At 40.2% G+C, this 14,674-nt stretch overlaps 1 long non-coding RNA gene and 1 gene segment (V, D, J or C); one reads left to right on the top strand and one right to left on the bottom strand.

Moving 5' to 3' along the window:
• The window catches only part of LOC105354605 (Ig mu chain C region membrane-bound form-like), a 139,600-nt gene that overhangs the window by 10,191 nt on the left and 114,735 nt on the right, over positions 1-14,674 (top strand).
• LOC144994282 (uncharacterized) lies at positions 18-2,701 on the bottom strand. Its single transcript, XR_013657736.1, has 4 exons — positions 2,393-2,701; positions 1,211-1,285; positions 848-901; positions 18-770 (listed from the first exon to the last, which is right to left on the bottom strand). It is a non-coding gene; the product is annotated as an uncharacterized LOC144994282 (long non-coding RNA).

Below are 14,674 nucleotides of genomic sequence, written 5' to 3'. Positions count from 1 at the left end.
ATGACACTGAACACAAATTTCAGATTTAACTTTTTTATTATCTAAACTTGAAAAATATGTTTACAGTGTAGCATAAAATGACAAATCACAATAAATTGGGCTTGCCATTTTTATTAAACAGAAGATAACAGAGCCAAAGCAAACAGCTGGAATCCCTTCTTAGGAAAAAGTTAAACTATTTAAAGGTAATTTTATTCAAAGAGTCGGATCTTTAAGCCTGAAACCTTAGACACCACTTTGCCTTACAACTCTAATACAGTTTTTTTTTGGATTACCTCAAAGGTGTGTGACGGAATGTCCAAGGGAGAGAACCCAAGAGCAGGAAGAACGACCCAAATCCAATAGTTCACTCGAAGGGGCTTTAATGCCAGAGAACCATAACGCCAGAGCGTAGAACGAAGATGCTCCGACACAGAAACAAGATCAGACACTGCATAAATAGACAAACCAATCAACATAATACACAACACCTGTGACCAGCGGGAGAGCTCAAGAAGGGAAGGGCCTCCAGGAGATCATAGCAGGAGCAAAGCCACGGGCCCCATGACAAGGTGTTTCTGAGATGAGGATGGTAATCAGATTTGTGCTGTAAATAAGGCCAAAAAAGCCTTGGCATCTGCCACTCAGACACTTGGTGGGACGACCACCACAGCCTGGGAGATGTGGACCACGAGAATGTCCTCTTCCTCACCACTGCCAGTTTCCATTAGGAGGGAAATTCCCCCCGTGGTGTCCTCGATTGCCTCCTGGATTGCTGCATGGTCTTCATTCTGAAGAACACAGAAGATATTTGTGTGCACAGTTCACATTTGAAGTTTAGTTAAAGCGTCTAGATTACACAACTCACCTATACTTTGAATAAACCCCTGAACTTGCTTATATTGGCGAGAAGTTCAGCAGTCTGAAATACAAAGAGTCAAAAAATTTTAAATTCACATGAAAACTTTGGAAAAATACAATTCTTACTCTTGGCTCATCAATAAATGTTATAGTTACTGTGTTAACAAAATCATTATATCCTTAGTGTCATGTTAACAGAGGTAGTGGGATAACTGATCAACCATCAATTTCATTATTTATTATGTATGTATCTCTCTGCATAAAAGGTGCGTGTAAAGAGTAGGGCTGGCAATCTTGGTTACCTCCCGATTCGATGACAATCCAGGAGACAATAATTCCAATAATATATAGTAAATGCATGGTGACCCACCTGACTCAGTGAAGACTGGAGCATGGACCCCAGCATGATCAGGGAGGAGCAGTTGGAAGTGTTGTGTGATGAGCTCTGTAATCAGGACGGAGGTTTATTAGTTAAATTTCAAATATATATAGAGAGTGAGACTTCCACAGCTTTGTTGTATCATTTTAATAACTAAACATGCATTGGTTTGAAATAAATAGCTGCAAAAATATTCTGAAGAAATTAGACCAGAAAGAACATTAGACACCTCCTCCCCCCACAGGATTCAAACCAGGCTTATGAGAACCCGCGAATTTTGAAATGGAAACTGCAAAACTAAACTAGCAGATCGGGAGTGGATAATCCCCCCCACCCATAAAGGATTCCCATATTAATTTATCACAAATGGGAGGAATATGTGAAGTAGGATTACAGACATTATTATAAGGCTGTAAACTTTTTACTACATATTATACACTTGTTCCAAAAGGACATGAATATTTTCACTCAATTAAACTCTCAAAGCTAAAATAAAAAATATGTTCAGCATCATAGAATGAAAACAAAGCTCTGATTGAAACCAAAGATTTATGTAAACTGGACACACCAAACGCATTCTGTGCACGAGACGCGCACGGAGAATGATTGACAGCTGACTGAGACAGAAGTGCGGTGCTGTTTGCTGGTCAAATAATGCTGTCCTTAAACTAGCTCATGGTGGAACGGTATGGAAAAACTAAATAATGACAATAGTAATGATAGCTTCTCACATTTTCCTTCAATTTCGGTCTCCACAACGCAGAATATAGCAAAAAGAAATCCACTTAGTGACGATGAAAATTCCCCTGGCAGAGTTTCTGCCTGTGGAAAAAAAAAAAGCCGTGCCCACAAGCGCCCACTGCCCTCTGTCAAAAGCGAATTCCTACGGCATAACTACTCACCACTCTTCCCCGTACATCATTTGAAATCACCGCGTTTACAGCTGAATCTGCCTGCGACGTGAAAGTACAATTTACCGCGCACACACACCTCCCCCTACCTGCCGTCCGAGGGCTGCGGCCAGCAGGGACAAAAGTGGCGCGCAGAGCCTTAACTTTGATAACTACGACAAAAGTGGATTACAAAGCTCTTCCCCGTGGAAAAAAATAACACTAATGATACATTTACGCCTTCCACTTTCTTAAATTAATTTGTTAGAGTAAATTAACTTACCTTTTTTAAGTTCCTCCAGCCAGAGCAGGTGCTTGTAGCTTCTCTAAAATGGCTGACTGCAAAGTTTCCCCTCCTGGAATTCTTCTTCACCGATGGGGTTTACTGATCCAAAATTAAGGGGCAAAGGATCAAGCATAACTATTTCATGTTTTGTCAACATGATTTAAATATATAAAAGTAACACAGCAAGAAATGATGTGTGATTTTCAAGATTATATTATGTTTCGAAGGTAAACATAATTTGTTCATATTAAACAAACATGTTTACTATTTGTAAATTGAACAACCCCACTTTTCCCGTTTTTTCAGTGTAGAGGAATGCATGAATAATGGATGTAATGCCTCCGCGTCCCCCCCAGGGAGGCACACCCTATAGTTTCAGGACATACAAAGTGAATGATCCTTTATTTAATTGATTTATACTTTTTATAAAGGATCATTCACCCCCTCTGCCTCGCCAGACAGCGCGGCCTCTCGGCTGTCCTCCGGGCCCGCCTCACAAGGCAGCGCGGTCTCTTGGACGCCCTCTCACCTCGCTGGACTTCGTGGCATCCCGACCATCCTCCAAACGCTTCTTATCTGCCCCGCCAGTGTGCCAAGCCTCCATGGACTCCGTTACCCATAGAAGGTCTTCCTCTGGGTCCCCTCCTCCCTTCCTTGGGTTGACTTTCTGGAATCTCAGAGTGGTTCCTTTAGGTGGGTTACTGTCATGGTTTGGGTTTTTGCCTTAGTTTTTGCTTCCATTTTGTTTCTGTCATTATGAGTTCTGCTTCCTGTTTTTTTTAAAGCTTTTCTTCATGTCATGGTTTTGAGTTTTACTTCCCTGGTCCCTGACCATTTTGACCTGTGTCTGGTCAGTCCTGTTTGAATATAAGTCTTGTCTCTGCCTTCCTCTGTGCTGGTCCATACTGTCTTCTGCCCCCGTTACCTCTTTGCCTGGTTAGCCCACAGTTTGTTTTGTTTTGTTATCCCTACTCAGCAGCGCTTTTTATTCATGAGAAATAAACCCCTTTGCCTTTGAACCGTATGACTCCCGTCTCTGCATTTTGGGTTCTTCATCAAGCCTTGTACCTGATAGTAGGGGTTAAATCTTTTTCGACTTTAATCTCGACATTTCAACTTTTTTTCCTGTGAGGAACAAAAAAAATAAATTCCGTCGTACATCTGTGCTGTGCTGCTGAAGGTATTTTTCAGTGTTGTCAGTGTCACTTTGCAACAAAATACATGGCAAAAATATATTTTTACATGTGGGACACAATTTTAAGTCTAAAGACTCCATTTTCTGCTTGTAATAGTTGGAAGTCACATGATCTAGATGACCCGTGAAACTAAACTGGTGAACACTGTTTTATTTTACTCCTATGTGTTTTAAAAATGCATTTTACAAGCAAAATGCATACATTTATATTTTATGTGTTATTTAGATCTATGGACAATGATTTAAGCTAGCATTTATCAATAAGTTTATATTTATGCATCGTTTAGGACTGAAAGACATGGGCTGTCACTTTATTTTTTTAGTTTTGGAAAGTTACTTAAATTGAATTTTATAAAGCAACCTTGCCTTAATCAATCCCTACAACACATTGTAAAGGTAACTAAATATTAGAATCTAACTCTGGTAGGTCTATCGGTGTTGCTCTTTAGCTTCAGATTGTCTCGGCTGGTAAACCGTGAGTTAAGGAGGTAAGTCTTGATTGTCATGTTAGCAGTGCCAACATGGCCACCCGCTTTTATTTTTCTCTTTTTATTTCTTGTTCTTTTATGGAAGGCTCATCCTAACATATACCAGACTAGGTGTTTACATAGTTGAATGTGTATATTACATGGCTCACACACTACATTCTGGAATCCACGACATGCGTTTTAAATGTTTCAATACTCTGTAGTGTATAGTGTATGGTTGATATCGGTTTATTGTGTTCAAATGACTTTTTAATTTTACCTTGAAATGTTTAAGTTGTATCCTATTAAATGCTTATTATTGGTACTGTCATTATGTTTCCTCTTTTTTGTATGGCTCAGTAAATTACTGCTTCACGTTGTCTACCGTCAACAGCAGAAATATGTAAAGGTGGATGATGTTGAAGGACAGTTTGGTTTCAATGCAATTTCATGAAAAAAAGGTTTTTAAACTTTCGATTGATTGAATTTATTTTGTGTAAGTGGTTTAATCCAAATTAGTTTAATCATTTGTGAAGTGAGAATAATGCTGGCTTAAAAAGGTGCTCTCCGATATGTCATCTTTTCCAGTCATGGAGAGGTTTTGCCTGCCCCCTGACGCAAAAGTAGTATAAAAAGATGCAACAGGGACAAAAGTTGACAAATACATTTTCCATGACCTTGTCAGCCAAGGCAGCATAGTTTTAACAGTTTTCCCAAGTGCTCGTGAGAAATGTAAAAGGGTCAGTCAGGAAGCGATTCAGTGTCAAATGGTGGAACCTGTATTTTTTCCCCTCAAATCTATCAGTCTAAAGAACAAAACATTTGTAGTATAATGTGGAACAACTTTTAGAATACAACAGCAATGCAAATAAGTTTGGTGTTTGTGAACAAAGGTGTCTATATTTTTTATTTCTGGAACTATTTTTTTTGTCCTAGAGTTTACTGATTGCTCCTTGTCCTCTCCATCTAAATGGTCTGACTCGAGCTTTAGTTCAAGTGCAATTGCATCAACTACACCTCTAAATGAGATCCCGAGGATAAAAATCAAGAGTCGAAGGAAAAATCAATGCAGTTTCTGCAAATAAGGTTGCAACAAAGCTCAATTATTGTTAACATTTGTTATTTCCCCCCTAATTACAATATTTGTCTTCCCTAACCCTTGTGCTATCCTAGGCACTTTACCGTTGGGAGTTGGGTCATCTAGACCCACTAGACAGTACTCTGAACCTTTTTTCTTCAATGATTTGTGATCTTCACTTGTGTCCATGGATTACATGAAATCTTTCCACCTTTATCCACCTTTATCATGGTAGGGAGAACACGTCAATGTAAGGGTGGGGTCATCTAAGATAGCACAAGGGTTAAATTGATCGAAGCTGTACTTGGAATAACTTCAGGTGGTGAGGAGATCCTTGAAGAATATCACACATCACAGGCCCTTATAGATTCTACCAGAAGACAGCTGGTCAATATAATAGTGGCCCACATGATTGATATACACGGGTGCCAAGTTTGTGTATACTACAAAAAAACAATAATTGAAATTGTTTAGCTATTATATTAGTAATCCTGATTGAATCTCGTCCCAGACATCTCCCCACCAAAGCTGTTAGAAAAGAATATGTTTTTGGGATCATGACACCTTTTCCATCCCTTAAAGACCCATACTCTGACAAAGGCTACGTATGTATAATCATTATTGTTTGTCGAGATAGTATTTATCTTTTGTATTGTTGGGTTCTGGGTGGACATTTGAATTTCTGATATTCATACAACACATTAAGTGTTAATGTATTTCCATTTCAGGAACACCTCCGTAATGCTGCAAGCAATACAGGATACATTTCTTGGCGACTTAAGACAATCCAGAGAAAGATTCAACAAGAATCTACACCTTTAAATAGCTTCACTGGTCTTTCTCAAGGAGGAGGTAATATATATGCAAACTGGTTACCATAAGAGCTAGCGTAGTAGAAGAGAACAAAGAGAGGTTTAGGTTTGGATGCTGTCACCTCTTTCACAGAAGTATTTTGTATGTCTGACATAAAGAAACAACCTTCTACTAACTAGATTTGTTAAATATATTATTGCACTTGCTGTAATTAGATTATTATTTTTCATTTTTCTATCTGATCAGCAACTAGGGCTTCATTTCTTTAAAGTGTGCATGTTCTTTTATTGAGGGGGGCCTAAATTCCAGAGATCTGTTGTAGTTGAGGAGCAGCTGAATGAAGATGGTTGTCAGGAGTCAATGTATTTGCTCAACCATGTGTGATGAGTGTGATGAATAGGAGACGCCCACCAATTAGGAGGCTGTATATGACATACCCGAGTTAATCGGGAGATTGTGATTTAAAAGCCCTCCTACTCCCCTTTCTGATCTGACCTCTTGTGTTTGCAATACATTGAGTCATCAGGAAGTGGGAACGGGAGTTGGCAGCCAGGTGAGCCAGGCTTTCAATGCTCAGATCGGGACAGGGAGTGGGAACTTACGAGTAGACTAGTTCACATTTCCCTGTACACAAGCAGTTGACTGGGGTTTTGCACATGTACGGCGTGGCGACTAGGGATGTTAAAAAAAATCGATTCGGTAATATATCGCGGTAGTTCATTTGGCGATACTTGCATCGATTCAAAATGTGTCAGGACGATATTTATTTAATTATTTCTGAGCATCTTGCAGTGTCTGTCTCTTGTTTTCCACTTCAACCTCCGACCACTAGTTGGCAGCAGAGCACACAGAGCCTCTTTGAGCAGCTCTCGTCGTCGGCATGCCCGTCTCGAGAGACAATGGTGTAGCTCCTTGTTGAATCTACCTGCACCGCCGGGAATGGCTGTGCAGTCCGATTCTGGAATGGTAGTCCCTGCCACACTTGGTACGGGTGAAGGATGATGGCTCTTGCAGCTGCTGCTGCTTCCTCCTGGTTCTTTTCTGTACAGCATTCTTGTTCCGCTTGGTCTCTGCATCTGTTGTATCCTGCCTGACTGCAAGTCTCCAGATTGGACAACGTATGCTTGACTTTCCCATTTGTTGGGGTTAATGGAGCACCGCCTCATGTCCTTCTTGCAGACGTCTTTGAAGCGCAGTTTTGGACGCCCTCTTGTTCTATAGCCTTTAACTAGTTCGCCGTAGAGGAGGTCTTTAGGAATGCGGCCTGCATCCATTTTCATGACATAGCCAAGTCACCTCAGACATCTCTCACTCAGTGCTGCGTGCATGCTGTTTATGTTGGCTCGTTCCAGCAAAACTCCTTGCAGGCGACTGACAAGCTGCTGAAGGCCGCCTTCAGTGTGTGATGTTAAGGCTGCGTCATCAGTAAAGAGCAACTCACGGATGAGTACTTCTGTGACTTTAGTCTTGGCACGAAGACGGGCTAAACTATAGAGCTTGCCTTCTGACCTGGTGTGGATGAAGACACTCTTGCTACAATCCTTGAAGGCATGTTGAAGGAGCATGGAGAAGAAGATGCCGAAAAGTGTAGGCTTAAGGACACAGCCCTGCTTTACTTACAGGGAAGGCCTCAGATGTTGCACCACTGTAGCAGACCGTGCTGTGCATGTTCTCGTGGAAGGACATGACCACTGCAAACAGGTTGGGGGGCAACCCCGAGCAGCTCTAAACCACAGAAAACAACAGGAACACCTCGACAAGAGGCAGCTTTTTCGTTGTTATAAGACACGAACTACTTAGTTTTTACTTGGGATGGTAACCGAACTGATACTCTGAGCTATGTTGCTGCCATTAACATAAAAAAACGCAGATTGCAGTGCTTTTTTGACTGCAGCTGCACAGCAGCCAAAATGCTATCGGCAAAGCAGGCCAAAATTCTGCAGAATCTCCAAGCAATAGATTCTAGTTAAATTACCCGACAGATCAGACTGATGTGTACAATGCTCTGAAAAAAGGCCAACATCGTGGTGATGACTGTTACTAGTATACTCCGTGTGTGAGAAATCAGGGATGCAACGGTGTGCTCTCCTTCACCCTGCCATCCTATCTCATCATCACACTTTATTTTTTCTGGAAAGAATTTGTGTTTTTTTTACCCCCTTTATTTTTGAAGCATCATTCAGGCTCCTGAACTGTTTAAAAGTACTGGAGAAGCTACATTAAGCAATATTGAAAACAAACAGCACTTTATTAACTTAATCATACTTTTAGAACCTTATTGTTATGGCACATTCATTCCATTTTATTTTTTATACTGAAATATATTTTGTTGTGGAAATCAGACAATGTTGACTGTTCCCTTTCTATATTATAAGTTACCAAAATAAAAGCACTATGGATTTGCCTAGGTAAAAGCAACTTATATATGAAATACAGTTGCAGAGCTTAACACTGTGGTCATTAAATAAACTGAATGTGACAATTCTATTACAATGGAAGACTTATTAAAATTCAGGTAGAGTTTTTTCTAAGTCATACTTTATAAAAAAAAGAAAGAAAATGTGTTCCGGTACAATATCTTGATACGTATCGTATCCTGGGGCGCCCATCGGGATACATATTGTATCGTCAGACTCTTACATATACACACCCCTAGTGGCGACAGTAGGCTGCAAGCATGTCGTGGACTGTTGCACCTAGATCCGGGCAGCTGGCTGGCCGACAGATGGACAACCGCTGCGGTATGGGGTGTTGTACTTTAAGGTCATAAATGAAAATGCAAAATGTTTATTTGCATTGGAAAATGCACGGGTTATCCGAAAATCCTCATTCTCATCCTCAATCCTATTCTCTCAGAGCTCTTCTCTGCTCTCTAGCTAACACAGCTCCGCGGTCTGTGCTTACAGATCCAGTCTGTCGTCACATCTGTTTTCTTTTCACGCCATTACTGTGGCAGCTCCCGAGAGGCGAGCTGGCCAGACAGTGGCCTGAAAGCAGCGCCAGCCTGCCCCGGGCCCCGGGGAAGACCCAGGACACGCTGGAGAGACTGTGTCTCTCGGCTGGCCTGGGAACGCCTTGGGGTCCCCCCAGAGTAGCTGGAGGAAGTGGCTGGGGCGAGGGAAGTCTGGGCATCTCTGCTTAGACTGCTGCCCCCGCGACCCGGTCCCGGATAAGCGGAGAAAGATGGATGGATGGGTTCTGAAAAAAGCCATAAAATTATAGTAATACACAACATGATTACATTTAATATTTTAAAAGGCTGTTTAAAATAATGGACAGGTTTTTAAAATAAAATGAAACATATTGAGTAATATAATGGCTAATCTGTGTACAGGTTTTTCCCAATTTCATGATCTTTTTATATATTTATGATAGATTTATTGGTTGATTGTGTATTTGCAGAGGGTCATATTTCTTTATTTATTTATGTCAATTATAATTAACAGTTTGGGACTCCATAGGATACAGGCTGGGGTTTGATCAAGGTTTTTGGTACACAAAGATAATTAAACATTAAGGTTTATTAAAAAAAAAAGTATTTTCCAAAAGCTTCTTCGAGTTAAATATATCCTGCTTACTAGGCAGTGGCCCCCCCTCCTATGGTTGCCGTATGGAGTGGGCCCCCCCTCTTTCGGTTTTATTTGCACCTTAGACATGTAGGGCCCTTGGTAGGGGGGGGGGGGTGCTTGGACATCACTGCCAGCAAGCAGCAGATGTCCTCCTAGCACCCTACCCGCCAATTTTAACCGCACCTTAGACATTTAGGGCCCCTTGGTGGGGAGGGTGAGGGGACATCACTGTGAGTAATCAGGAGATGTCCCCTTAGTGCCCTACCCGCCAATTTTAACTGCACCCCCCTTAGTACACACACCCCTCCCCCCTCAATATATACATCCCAACATAAACACACACAAATGCACACACACACCCTCTTAAACACACATACACGCACACACATTTTGCAAGGAAGGTGGGACCTAGGACCATCTGTCCCCTGCCTCTTCCCTGGTGGGGGGTACGGGCCCCTTTGCAACGGCAGCCGTGTCCCCGGGGTGCCGGCTTCCTGGGCCCGGCGGTGCTCTCTCCGCGCGGTGGGGGGGTTCACATTACATCTGAGCCAGGGGTGTTGATGTCCCTGGGGGGTGGGTTCTGGTCCTTGCTCCTGAGCGCTGGGCCCCGCCAAATTTCCAACTGTGGCCGAGCCTGGTCGGGCCATATTTACAACACCCCTTGTGGGCCCTCTTTTTTTCCCCGGGGTTCCCCCCTCCTGGGCGGGGGCGGCGGGCCCCTGCCTTGCTCCTCCCTGGACCAACCATGGGCCGGGCGGATGGCTGCCTGGAGTGCGGAGCGGGTCTCCCTTGGGGGGTCCTGGCTCGTACCTGGGGTTGGGGCGGGGGGATACCCAGAACTCCTGGGTGGTGGTGGGGTGCTCGTCTGGGGCTGTGGGCGTCCTTCTCTGGTGGGGCCCTGCGTTGGGTTCTCCCGGCGCGGCGGGGGGGCTGTTCTCCTGGTTGGGCTGGGGCAGCCATCTCTTTCTCTCCGTGCCTCCCTGCTCTCTGGCTCTGGGGGCCTTGCGGCGGTCCTGCTGGCCCTGGCCTGGGTGGCGGGCTTGGTCGCCCGGGCGGCGGTTGTTCCCTGCCGGTTTCCGTGTGGCGTTGGGGGGATTCCGGCTGCCGCTGCTGCTGCGGTGGGGTCTTGGGGTGGGGATGGCTGGGCGCTCTCCCTCCTTCTTTACACATTCCACCATCCATTTTATAAGAACATGAGCACTCACCTGAGCACGGGTGTTGGCTCACCTTTGCACTGGCGGTTTGCGTGACTGAATGACTGAAATGTTTCACACTAGTTGGTTTTAAGGCATAAGTATGCGTGTGAGCACTATCTGTTTTGTGTACATGTCGACAGATGGACATTTTTGCAGTTAGCAGGTGTGTTTGACACTTGGGTGTGTGTGTGGACAGGCTCCGCCCTTTTTGTACTGCATTTGAGCCTTACCATGGTGATTAACAACCAGTAAACTTGTTGCTTTATTCTGCTTCATGGTCTTATCCCCCTTCCCCTCCTACTATCACCCTCCTTCCCCCCCTCTCTCTAACGTCCCTCTCTCTTCTTCCCCTCTTTCCTTTTCCGTCCGGTCCAACACCAAAGATCTTCAAACATGTTTGAAATTAATAAAGTTTGGCCTCAATTACAAAAGGGGTTTATTCAGACATACCTTTGGTTTGTCTGAAGATTAATAACCCCTCTTGTTAAAGTAAAATATGTACAACACAAGAGGCCCTCAGCTCTCATCTGTCTGCCCAGCTGTTGGACAGGACAAGTTAGAAAAAAAATAAATAAATAAATATATATCCTGCTTAGATCTCATATTTTGGATTAATCGATTCTATTGCTCAAAAAAAAAAAAATGCTAATTTCTCATTCCCATAACTTCATTGTGTGACTCATCAGTTTTATTCCTCTGTAGTTTTCCCAACTCTTCATGTCTACCTTCTGTTTAAAAATGGGCACCAGAACACTTATCCACTATTCATTAGACAGCCTCTCATAGTCAAAGATCTTATTAAACAGTCCAGTCAGAAATTCTGCTGCCACTTTTCTTATTACTTTCATACCTTTATAGGTATGTTCTACAAAACCAACTGTATTCCCATTCTTTATCCTCTTCCACCATAAGGGGGCACAATCCAATGCTTTTTATGTGTCAGTCCCATGCCGAGGGTTGTGTCTGACATTAAACCAAAGCCAAATCAGTTATGTCAATCACAAACCCATTTCTAATTTAATTTTAGGAACAAAGGAGACGTGCAGAGCTGTAGAAACAGAGGAAGCTGATGAGTCAAACAATGAAGTTATGGGAAAGAGTAGAAGAAGAGAGGTAGAGGTCAGAAATGAGCATTTGTGAGCAGCAGCATTGATGCATGCGGTGAAGAAATCCATGTTTCACGTTTCATTTCATCTCAGAGACTTTCTTAATTCAATGGGAGGGTGGTTGGTGTTAGTGATGAGGACAAAGGATTAGATGGAGGCAAATGATTGTTATGACTCCTAAAAGACGCAACCAAAAGAAAAAGAAGAATGAATTTACCTTTATCTAAAGTTTTTTTTTCCATTATTATTTTTTTATGTCCTGTGGTGAAATTAGATGGTCTGACAAAAAAAACAAACTAACATGTCAGTAATTTTGATATTTGGTTAATTGCTCGCAAAAGTGCACTGATGCAAAATTACACATAATTCTGTTAAAATTTAAAGCACTTTGTTGTCTTGATGAGAATTTAAGATTTATTAAAGGTCAGAAAAACTATTAAATAGCTTCATGGCATATGTCGCCAACTCGCAACGCTCCATAAAATCTAGGACTCCAGTTAATTTAGCTTCATCTTGAACAGAAAAACAGTGAAGAAAATGTTTTATATAATTGAAATCCGAGTTATGCATAAGGAGGTCAAAGTTTTATCTAGTGAGAAAACTTAGAAACATAACCTAAAAAACACTTTTATTTTACACATTTCCTGACATACTAACATTAACATTCCCTAACTGCAGTTACAGCAAACATAAAAAACATTCAACAGAATCAAAAGATGCATTACAGTTTAGAAAAGAGGACATTTCAGTGCCTTGCAGGGTGGAGTTTTTGTTCAGGGTTGTGTCACCGTGTGGTATAACGGCCACAGTGAAAAACACCATGACAAAAACCTCCAGCCTTTATAAGTCATATGTGACATTTAAATCTACTATTTAAAAAACCACAAACAAAAACAAACATGTAAACAAAATCCTGCATTCAATAAAAGACATTTTACAGGTAAAAATGTATTTATCAGATAGACATAAAATAAACAGCAGTGATGTCAGGAATATAACACCAAGTGTTATATTAAGTAAATATTAAAAAGTAAACATTTTAGGGTCAAAACATAATTTATCAGCATTTTAAGACGTACAGTTTTTTCATTTATTTTAGAATAAAACTGTCTAATATTTGCATCTGTTTTTCTTAAGTTCGTTCTTTTATTAATTTTCTTTAAAATACATTTCCTTGTTTAAGTACAAATGTGTTTTTTTGCAGTCACTCACTTAAAAAATAATTAAGTATAAAATATATTAATTCATTAAAGTCATATCAACCCAAAAAGTCCAAAAGTCCCATCAAGTTTTGTGGGCAGGTTTTTGTAGGACTGTTTCTCACAGTGTATCCTGGGGGGGCCACAGTGATAAATGGCAATACAAAAACCTCTTCTGCTTTCAACTGAAGTCTAAAGCCTTTTTAAATTTCAACCAAATATAAAAATAAAAAGTTTTCATATTTCTGGAACTCCACAGAAATTCACTATTTAACCTTTTTGTTTTACTCTATTTCTCAGTTTTTCTTTCACTACAATAAAAAACATTTACAAGAACTAAGTTTTATTCTCTATTATTAGTTTATACCAACATTATTTCTCATTTTATTTAAATTATATCATAACTTTGTAGCAGAAAAATACTGAGGGATTTGTTACACATAGAAAAAAAGAAACAAATGTATCTAAACACTTTCTTAACAACTCTAAATGTAAAAATTATGTTTTTTTATGTGCAATATTTGTGAGTCACTTTGGGGAAAAATATTTGATAAATGTTCAAAGATCAAAATGTAAAATTAAAGGTATGTTATAATTCTAATAAAAAAGAATCATGCAGCGATCAACAGCATGAGGTTTTTGTAAGGGACTGAGTCACAGTGGAAACTATGGGAACCACAGTGATCCATGCAATGACAAAAACCTACATTTACTGAAAAAGGAAATTGTTTGTATAGAACTACACATAATGACACAAATATGATTCAGAAAAATGTTTATCATAAAGAAGAAAAACCTGTGTAATAATATCAATAAATAAATAAATAAAAATGAATAACATTTTTGGAAGTAATAAGAAAATCAGCTGTATGTTTTTGTATTTTTAAATAAACTAAAGATGATTTTTTACCAAAGTTTTACAATAGAAATTTTAACAATTTTATAGTGAAAACAAAGAACAAACACAAGAAAAAAAAACTAATAATGTAAATGTTGCCTTCTTTGCTTATCAGAAAACCTGGATGAGGTTTTTGTTAGAGCATGTGTCACTGTGGATGGGATGGCAGCCACAGTGTGAAATGGTAATACAAAAACCTAAGCTGAGCTGAAAACCCAAACACTTATTCTGAAAAACAGAACCAGATAAAGAATTATCTGAACATTGAAATAGAATGACATTTGTACAGATCACATGTTTAAATGATTACTAAAAGTCACAGGTTTAGTAATTGGTTTTAGTTTTTAGGGAAATGGTCAAATAAAATAAAAACTCAATGCCAACTATTTCCTATTTTAAAATAATTTTACTGACTTTTATTTTTCTTATGTCTATTAGATATAAATAATATTTCAGTTTATTCCAATTTACTGACAATTTACTGTAAGTCCCTTTGGAAGAGGTCAAACATAATTGGAAATTAAAAATACTGAATAATATGTTTCAAGAAACAGTTTTAAAGAAGAATATTTTGAAAAGAAAATAAACAATTAACAAACAAGAAAAAATGCAGATATGTTTTTGTATGACCATGTATGACTTTGTTGGGTCTTCCCTAATTAAATATCAAGTCCATGTATTAAAAAAAAAAACAGGAGCCCAAACTCATCACAGGCTTTAGGAAAGATTTTCAAATGACCAAAACATTATACATTGTG

Source organism: Oryzias latipes, chromosome 8, assembly GCF_053564925.1.
Source record: "Oryzias latipes strain Hd-rR chromosome 8, Olatipes_Hd-rR_3.1".
Lineage (NCBI taxonomy): Eukaryota > Metazoa > Chordata > Actinopteri > Beloniformes > Adrianichthyidae > Oryzias > Oryzias latipes.
Note: the sequence above shows the minus strand (reverse complement) of the source record. Positions and strands in the feature narration are given on the sequence as shown.